This window comes from Ixodes scapularis, unplaced genomic scaffold, assembly GCF_016920785.2.
Source record: "Ixodes scapularis isolate PalLabHiFi unplaced genomic scaffold, ASM1692078v2 PGA_scaffold2__306_contigs__length_199485367, whole genome shotgun sequence".
Classification (NCBI taxonomy): domain Eukaryota; kingdom Metazoa; phylum Arthropoda; class Arachnida; order Ixodida; family Ixodidae; genus Ixodes; species Ixodes scapularis.
In genome coordinates this window covers 77,299,002-77,307,193 of record NW_024609857.1, presented here as the reverse complement: position 1 = coordinate 77,307,193, position 8,192 = coordinate 77,299,002, and the positions used below count along the sequence as shown (strand labels likewise).

The following is an 8,192-nucleotide window of genomic DNA, read 5'->3' as shown; positions in this document are numbered from 1 at the left end:
CTTAATGTCGCAACTCAGACTGCGTTTTTTTGTCTGAACATATGTTTCAGCATCGTCATTCGCTGAGTTGTCTCCGTAGGTTTCGGTGATTTACTCTCCAAGTATTGTGCGGGAAAGCCGACATATGCGCTATTTTTGAGTGTGTATATTCTTATTCAGAACATCAATATTGAAGTCTCCTGCCAGAACTAGGTATTTGTTGTTATTAAATGTATGAAGGAATTGTTCCAATTCATCACAGAATGTAGGTATACTTGAACTGGTATACCTACATTCTGTAGGTATACCAGTTCAAGTTCCATTGAACTTCTGCTTCTACAAATGTAACATCTATTTTTTTCTGGTAAGCATTTGTCATTTATGTAGATCATAATTCCGCCACCTTTGTTTTTGTTCTCGGAACAAGCTGAAAAAATGAAAGCCTGGCAGGGAAAATGTAGCGCAACCTACCTCATCAGCATTGACCTCACTCAAGATAACTACGTCCAAACTTGGCAGGCGCGTATTAAAAATTAAGATTAATCGATCCCAATGTATGTAAATACTACTAACATTTACATGAATTAAGCTTAGTTCAGTGTGAGCCCCGTTACTTACTTCCGCCCTAGAACTTTCTGCGTTTGCGTCCCACTCACGGAACGATTCAAAAAGAGATTTCATGATTATCTGTTTTTGATTAAGTCTCGTTCGCTCTCAATCTGAATTACAGCCGCCCCCTCCTTCTGCCTTATGAATATTTTTCCGTTCTTCATCCAAGTATACATGTACCCTTTTTCCTTCACAGGTGTCTTGGTTTACCACAACAAACTTTTCAGCGCTCGAGTCACTTTTTCAATTATATAAATGTTCTAATTTCTAAGAGTCGTTTTTTTTTCTCACGCACATGTTCCTTGTACGCCTCTCGGTCAATTTCACCAAGATTCGTGTGATATTTCCTTCTTTGGCGTTTAGCCTGTGGGCAGCCTCGATGTCATTCGGAGTCACTGGTGCTAGGTCTAGCTTCGTTGCCACTCCGTTAATTACGCTCATTATATCTTCCTTTGGTTGTTGGACTCTATCATGGATTTCAATATTCTGGCGTCGAGAGTACAGGTCTGCATTGTCGATAGCCTTTCTTAGATTGCCAACCTCTTCCTCCCTTTGTGAAATCCTTCCCTCTAGTTCACCGATTTTCCACTCTAGTTCATTCATTGTTTTCCCTTAATTATCCAAATGAACATTCAATTCCTCATACCTTGCTGTCTCATCATTCATGACTGCCTCGATTCCTGCTATTGTTTTACTCTGATTTTATCTTTTGAGCATCATCGCGTCGGACCTCGCAGTCTGCGGCTCGAGAGACCTCTCAATGCAAGACATCCTATTAAGGACGGAGGTAAACTGTGCACTTATAGATTAATTTGGTTTTAGTAACCTCTCACGCTTTTCCCCCTTTGGGGTCAGCTTTGACGCCCCTTGAGATACCTCGGGAGTCGCAGACTGTCGTTGGGAATACAACTTGCAGGTGTTACATTGCCACTCGGAAATTTCAACGTCGTGCGTTGAATTCATTACATTTTTGTCAGTCCAGAATACTTGCGCATGTGGTAATAATTTGCGCACTCCGAACACTAAATACATGCAGCATCATGTCCAATTTTTTTCAGGCAGGAGAGACAGTCACCTTTTTCAGCAATCTTCGTGAAAGAACCAAACAAAGAAGAAAAAGCAAAAAAAGCAAAAAGCAAAAAGCAGACGAGCAAAATGCACACCCGCACACTTACAAATAGTAAGTGAGTGAATAAAAAAGTTTACCTGCAAAAATTTAAAACAGTTTTCGTGGTGATCCCTTCCGCTGGTCTGCTATACTTCGTTTCAGCTTAGGTCCGAGCGCTGCCGATGTTATGAGCCGAAGGGCCAATCAAACAGCGAAAAAGGCATAACGTCATGGCGTGCTCTTTGTAGTTGATAGGACCAGCCGGTATTCGCCGTCTCTCTGTGGGTGCTCTTGCGCCGGCTAGCGCAGAGAGCACACCATGAGCTCAGAGAGCACACCATGACGCTGCGTTTTTTGCGCTGTTTGATTGGCCCTTCCGCTTATAACATCGGCCGCACTCGTACGTAAGGTGAAACGAAGTTTAAGAGTTGTTCAGCGACTGGCGCTTTTATAGCTCAGAGATCCGACGATAGGCTGTCCCGATGCGCCGTCTGCCAGCAGCCGCGAGCAATCATCCGCTGATAACAGTGTATCGATGCGGTGGCCGTCGATGTGCAGCTATCTCTTGATATCGTCGCTTGAATTTAGGATCGGCCGTCTCGTTTCTTTTGCGGGCAGATGGGCGCCTACAAAAATTGACAACTTAGTTTTCGTAATGATGCATTCCACTGGTCTGCGCACCACTGCAAACAGTTTTTCTCGCGTTGAGGGACATCTGCCAATCAGCGCACCACTTATTGATGAATTGAAGAGAGTTATTTAGCACTATAGTATGTTGCAGGTTAAGAAGGTGCAGCGAGAAAAAGGAAGGTGGGTGAGGAAAAAATGGACGCAACGTTGGCGAGGGGAGGAGGAATTTCCCTCCCCTCGCCAGCGTTGTGTCCCTTTCGTCCTCTTCCACCTTTCTTTACCTCGCCCTACCTTCTAGTGTTGTAACCGACTTATCGGTTGAGTTGATTTCCCAGTATTTCATATAATCACCTGCAAATAATCTAATTTTAGCGTTAATGTTGTAATATAATTTACAGAACGTAAGAAGATGACCCCCTCCTACTTGCGTGTGGGAGGGGGATCTTTTTTTAATAGTTGAAGTGGATGATTCTTTATTGTACAATTACGCAATGCAAGAATATTGTGTCGTTTCTTTTTTTTTCTGAAGTTCACGTTTTTACGTATGCATGACCCGTAAACTACCTGTTATAAAACTAAATTCACCTTTTTTTTTACGTAAAGTGAAAATTACAGTTCGCTACTTGTTAATTTATTGATAAGTTAGAAAGCATTAAAAAAACACTCTTAAACTCATTTATAATTCGTACGGCAAAGATTCACATGTGATACCGCTTTAACCGGTTAGAGCATCCGCTCTAACCAAGTTATCATGTAGAAGGAAATTAAAAAGTTTGAAATTTTTGCATAACATAATATATGATAAAGTTGGTTTGAAGTTTGATAAGTATCTGCAGTATAATGATAGCCGTGATACAAGGCATAAACATGAAAAACTGCTCCATGAGTTTCGTTGCAACAAAGATGTTTTTAAATATTCATTTTTTCCTCGAAGCGTGTGCGAGTGGAATGCGTTGCAACACAGGGCGTGACAGCTATTGTCTCTGCTGCTTCATTTGCTAGTGCAATCGATGATCGTTTCTTTGTTGCCAACAAAAAAGTTAGCTGTGTGTTTTATTTCCATGCCTGTATGTACGCGCACTAGCATTCCCTGACGTACCCTCAAAAGCATTCCCTCAAAAGTTGGCCGGAAGTATTCTCAAATAAATAAAAACAAATAACCGGACTCTCTGCATTATCTGTTCACTGTTGATTGGTCCTTGAGAGTACATCTTTGCGAGTTTTTCCTTTTTTCCTGTCCCCCTCTCTTTGATCTCTAGTTCAGACTGCATATTGGTGGATTCTGTGGCAATAAATTCCAGCTGTATTTGAAACTTGTTTACTTCTGCCTGTCCTTTTTTGTCGTCAACGCGCAGTGTCGGATAATTCTACAATTATGAAGTTACACAACCTCACTTTGCGCCCTTACGTTTTGTGCGCATTCCTTTTTTGTAAAAGTAATTTTTATATTCTTAAAATCCGTGAACGAACTTTTTAATTAGTGGCTTTATAAGCCCACCATGTTACAAAGCAGTTTTGGTGGCTACCGCCGTGGAAGGCTAAGCCAATTTATGGAAGGTAAACACCGGCTGGGAGATATTCGCCGACAAACATTGGGCCGTATGGGCTGTGACTGACAGTAGTGTGCCAGTGATATCACATCTTTTTTTTATTTCGCAGCCGATACAGCGCAAAGTTTGTCGGCCAATATCTTCAAGCCGGTGGCTTCTGTTTACCTTTCGTAAATTGATTTAGCCTTCCGTGGTGGTAGCCTTCAATATTGCACTTCCAACATGGCCTCCATAGCTACTAATAAAAAGTTATTAATAAATTTCAATTAATTACGCCACAAAACCCTATTGAAAAATCCACCAGCCCGGGTCTGGTGTGTTTCTGACGTTTACATCAGAGCGGAAATTCAGACACGGGTCTTGGCGTGTTCTGGCGCCCTGGTGTGTTCTACTGTGCTGACGTGTTCTAGTATCCTGACGTGTTCTAGTGTCTTGACGTGTTCTAGTGTCTTGGCGTGTTCTGATGTGATCCGGCCGACCCAGTGTCTTCTGGGGTGACCTGGTCATGCATGCACGATATAATTTAGATGCAGAAAGGACTGCTGATGACAACAGCTAGCAAATTGTGCAAAAAGACTGCTAATTTTTTGCAGGTTTAGGTGTTCATTCTGCCATGAAACAAAACTACAAAGAGAATGGAACTTACTATTTTATTTTTTTCCCAACATGCACCACTCGCAAACATTCTCATGCAGACTGGGCTGTCCATGGCTCTTTTCTTCCATGCCACTTTTGCCAGCACATCTGGATGGCTAAGATGATGGCTTCGGCAAGTCGGTAATGCGTGATAAAACCTGCAGTGCATAAAAAGAAATACACAAGCAGTTATTCATAAAAAACCTTAAAATAATAAAATCACAACTACAACAGTGAACAAGAGGTTATGTCGTGTCGAGCCTGATAATCAGTCAATTTATCACTCGGCCCGGCCTCCCCGTTCTATCTGATTTCGCCTACCTGTGGGCAACATAATACAGTCAAACCTGACTATATCAAACTCTCAAAAAACCGTCTACCACTTTGATATAGCGGGCAATTATAGAAGTTTTAATGAATTTGACAACGAACAAGCACGCCACATTTTGAAAAGTTGTCCACGCTCGAAGGGGCATCTGTACATCATGAGGGACGCCGACTGCAGTTATATAGTGGCCGCTTCTTCGTTTACCGGCTCACCCTCTCCCCCCACAAGACTTTTTTTTACTCCTGGGCGGCCGACACGGCTGCTCAAAAGAAAAAAAGCCAGCTTTCTCTGCAAGCTGGCTCTCCCCCAAGGATGATTCTCAAGTAGGGGGAAAGCCAGCTTGCAGAGCTAAACAGCGCTCTTGGCGGATCGGTCCATGGGGAGACGCTGCAATTTTCGTTCGATGTAATTGCATTTTTCGCTATGCATTTGTATTGCAGCTACCGGTCCATTTACAAATAGTTTAAGGGCACAAGGTAAGTCCTATACTCCCCATGCATTTGAGGCCATGTTGACGAACAGTTTTCTCGGTGACTATTAGGAGTATTTCTGTCATGCATATATCATTTTGTTCGTAACATTGTGTTTTATCCACTGAACTAGAATTATTTGAACCAATCTAAAATAAGTTTTTTTTTAAATATTTTATTCTAGTACTGAAATTTTAGTTTTTTTCATCTATTAAAAACTTTATAACTCAAAAACTGCTAGGTGCACATTTTTAATTTTAGTTCAGTATTTTTGAACATCCATGTATGTGGTAGGAATAAAAAATCAACCCTCTATAATGTCAGGTTAAGGAAAAAATGGTACCTATGTACTAAAAAACACTGTTTTGAGATAATTGAGTTTAAAGTAAAAAAACTGGTGAATAACGAATTTCTATTGGCACCAACAGCCTTACAGTCATTTTTTCAATAGCCGCCAGCTTGAAAGGCATTGCTAAAGTCATATCTTCGCCTTTAGGCTTATCGCATTGCTTGCCGGGCCTCTTTTGTGACCTGCCATGTCGCTTGGTCCGTAAAGTATATTAGAGTGATGTCAACTTCCCTCAGCCACTTGATGGCTTTCCAAACAGGGTTCCATCCACAAAACTTCAAAACATTGGCTTGTGCAATGCTGCCACCATTGAATAAAGGAACAGCATTCAATGGCGCCATTTTGTCGTTATGAAAACACAAACACTTGAATGTACACACGTTACACACCTGGGAAAAACGTGCACAGCGTCTCGTGATTGTCTTGGTTGGAAAAAAGCTATGCAATAGTTTCAAAATAATTTTTTTAGATTATCTGTTACTGGACAAGCTTTTAGGTCTTGTGTTGATTTTGTTTTGTTGGAGAATTCATCGATAAACAGGGAGCGTATCCCAAAAGGAGGCGTAGTCACCTGCTACTTGCTTTCGGAAGAAGTGATTTTCAGCCCGAAATATAGCTTTCCAAAAACACTGGGACAATGGAAAATGTGCAGAAAGAGCTAAACTTTTCAAATTGCGAAAAAAACTAAAATTGATTTTTTTTTTTCAATTTTACCTCACCATGTGCCCTTAAATTAACCGGGTTCGATAATATCAGGTTTGACTGCAGTTCGAACATTGTGGCCTCGCTCCCAGTGAGCAAAGAAAGCGCTGCACCCCAAGTGGCATTTCTCCTTCTCTGTCCACATTCACCTTGTCTGACCCCTTAGTGCCTCTCACTGCTGGACAAGGCAAAATCAACAATAGGTTCATAAAAATCTCAAATCATAGTAAATCATAACTCACACTATACAAACATTATGTCTGCCATTAAAGTTGCGACGAGTCACACGCTGCTCATCTACAGCGTATGACTCGTCGCAACTTTAATGGCAGACCAACTACACGCTGTATAAATATTCCCATAACCAAATTTTTTTTTTTGTTCAGAGCTAAGCACAGCAGCCACAACAGGTGCTGTGCCCTTCCAGGTTGATCAGAAATACCCACCTGGTGTGGTAGGGGCTGTTTTCCCACCACACCCTCCTAGAGGAGACGCCTGCAGGCTTGCCCTGACACACCCTTGTCCAAGAGCTCCGCAGGCTTCTACAGTGATTGGCTGACCATTCTGAGAGAGCGGCCAGGAGTGGCAGCCGTTTCCACGGCGTGTGTAAATGCTGCCTCTCGCATTTTGATGCCAGGTCCAAGATGAATCTGCAGTGAGTAACACTTTCAAGAAAATGCACAAAAAATGGAGAAATACAGGCAACACAAATGGACTCTCCACTTTCGTCTGCAATCATGTTCCTGCTTTGTTTCACTGAAATGCTGAACTGTAGATATATATAAAAAAATGAAATAAATTAAAGGGGCACTCTCCAGTATTCCAGGATGGCCTATTTATGTTCCTAACTCAACCTATGTGCTCTAACATCCCACAAGTCCAAAACTTACAATCATGTGTGGCCTATTTCACTATTAAAAAATGTGATCAAAGATAGCGAATGCGGTTGAACCGAATCAAGGCGAATAGGGTGGAACGGCGAAAGACACTTGTCAGTCGATTGCAAGCGAGGGCCTCTTGTGCAGACAAGCAGGGCTGGTCGGCTGCTTGTCCGGACATGAAGCTATCGCTTGTGATTGTCTGATGAGCCCCGTTCGTTCCTCACCTACATTCGGCCGGGTTCAGTGCCGCCATTTCTATGTCTGAGATTCACTTTCTTTTATCACATTTTTATTAGTGAACTAAGCTGCACATGATTTAAACTTAAATATTTGGGATGCTTAGAGCACATAGAATGTGTTACGGCCATAAATAGGCCGTCTTAGAAAGCTCCCGAGCGCCCCTTTAAGAGAAGTAATTTCAGCTTTGGAATATGCATTAAGAAAGGAGGTCCATTATTGCTGTACACATCAAATACTAATAATGATATAAAAAAATTGTTTCATGAAAGCTTGACTTTAATGAACCATTTGACAATTTTTAAATTCGACATTGCCAAGTATGAAGGAAGTATACTGCTGTGCACTCCCATGTTTTGTACAAATATTTGCAACGTCGGGCAGCCGAGCAATGTGAAAAAAAAAACAAAAAAACCTTTGGCTCCACTTTACGACAAGACATGAAAAAGAAAACACGAATGAGTGTGCTATTACCAAAGCTCACTACCTTCCCTTTCTGTGTTCCGAAATAGGCATCAATATGTCTCACCAGTCAGCTGCTTACCAGCTGACAAAGAGGACGTGTTTTCCAGAGCTCCTGCGAAGCTAAGCAATATTTGGTGTATTTAGTTTAGTTGCGAGTGTGTTTATGGGTACTAGAAAGCACTTTTTAAAGTAGCGATAGGATAGGCTTGCTTGTTGGATCTGCTTCATTGGTGGTGTTGCGCGGGCAC

The 8,192-nt window shown here is 41.8% G+C and overlaps 1 pseudogene; it reads right to left on the bottom strand.

Annotated features, from left to right (window-relative positions):
- Nucleotides 1-662: 662 nt before the first annotated feature.
- On the bottom strand, nucleotides 663-1,583 carry LOC115308997 (annotated as a pseudogene).
- Nucleotides 1,584-8,192: the final 6,609 nt, after the last annotated feature.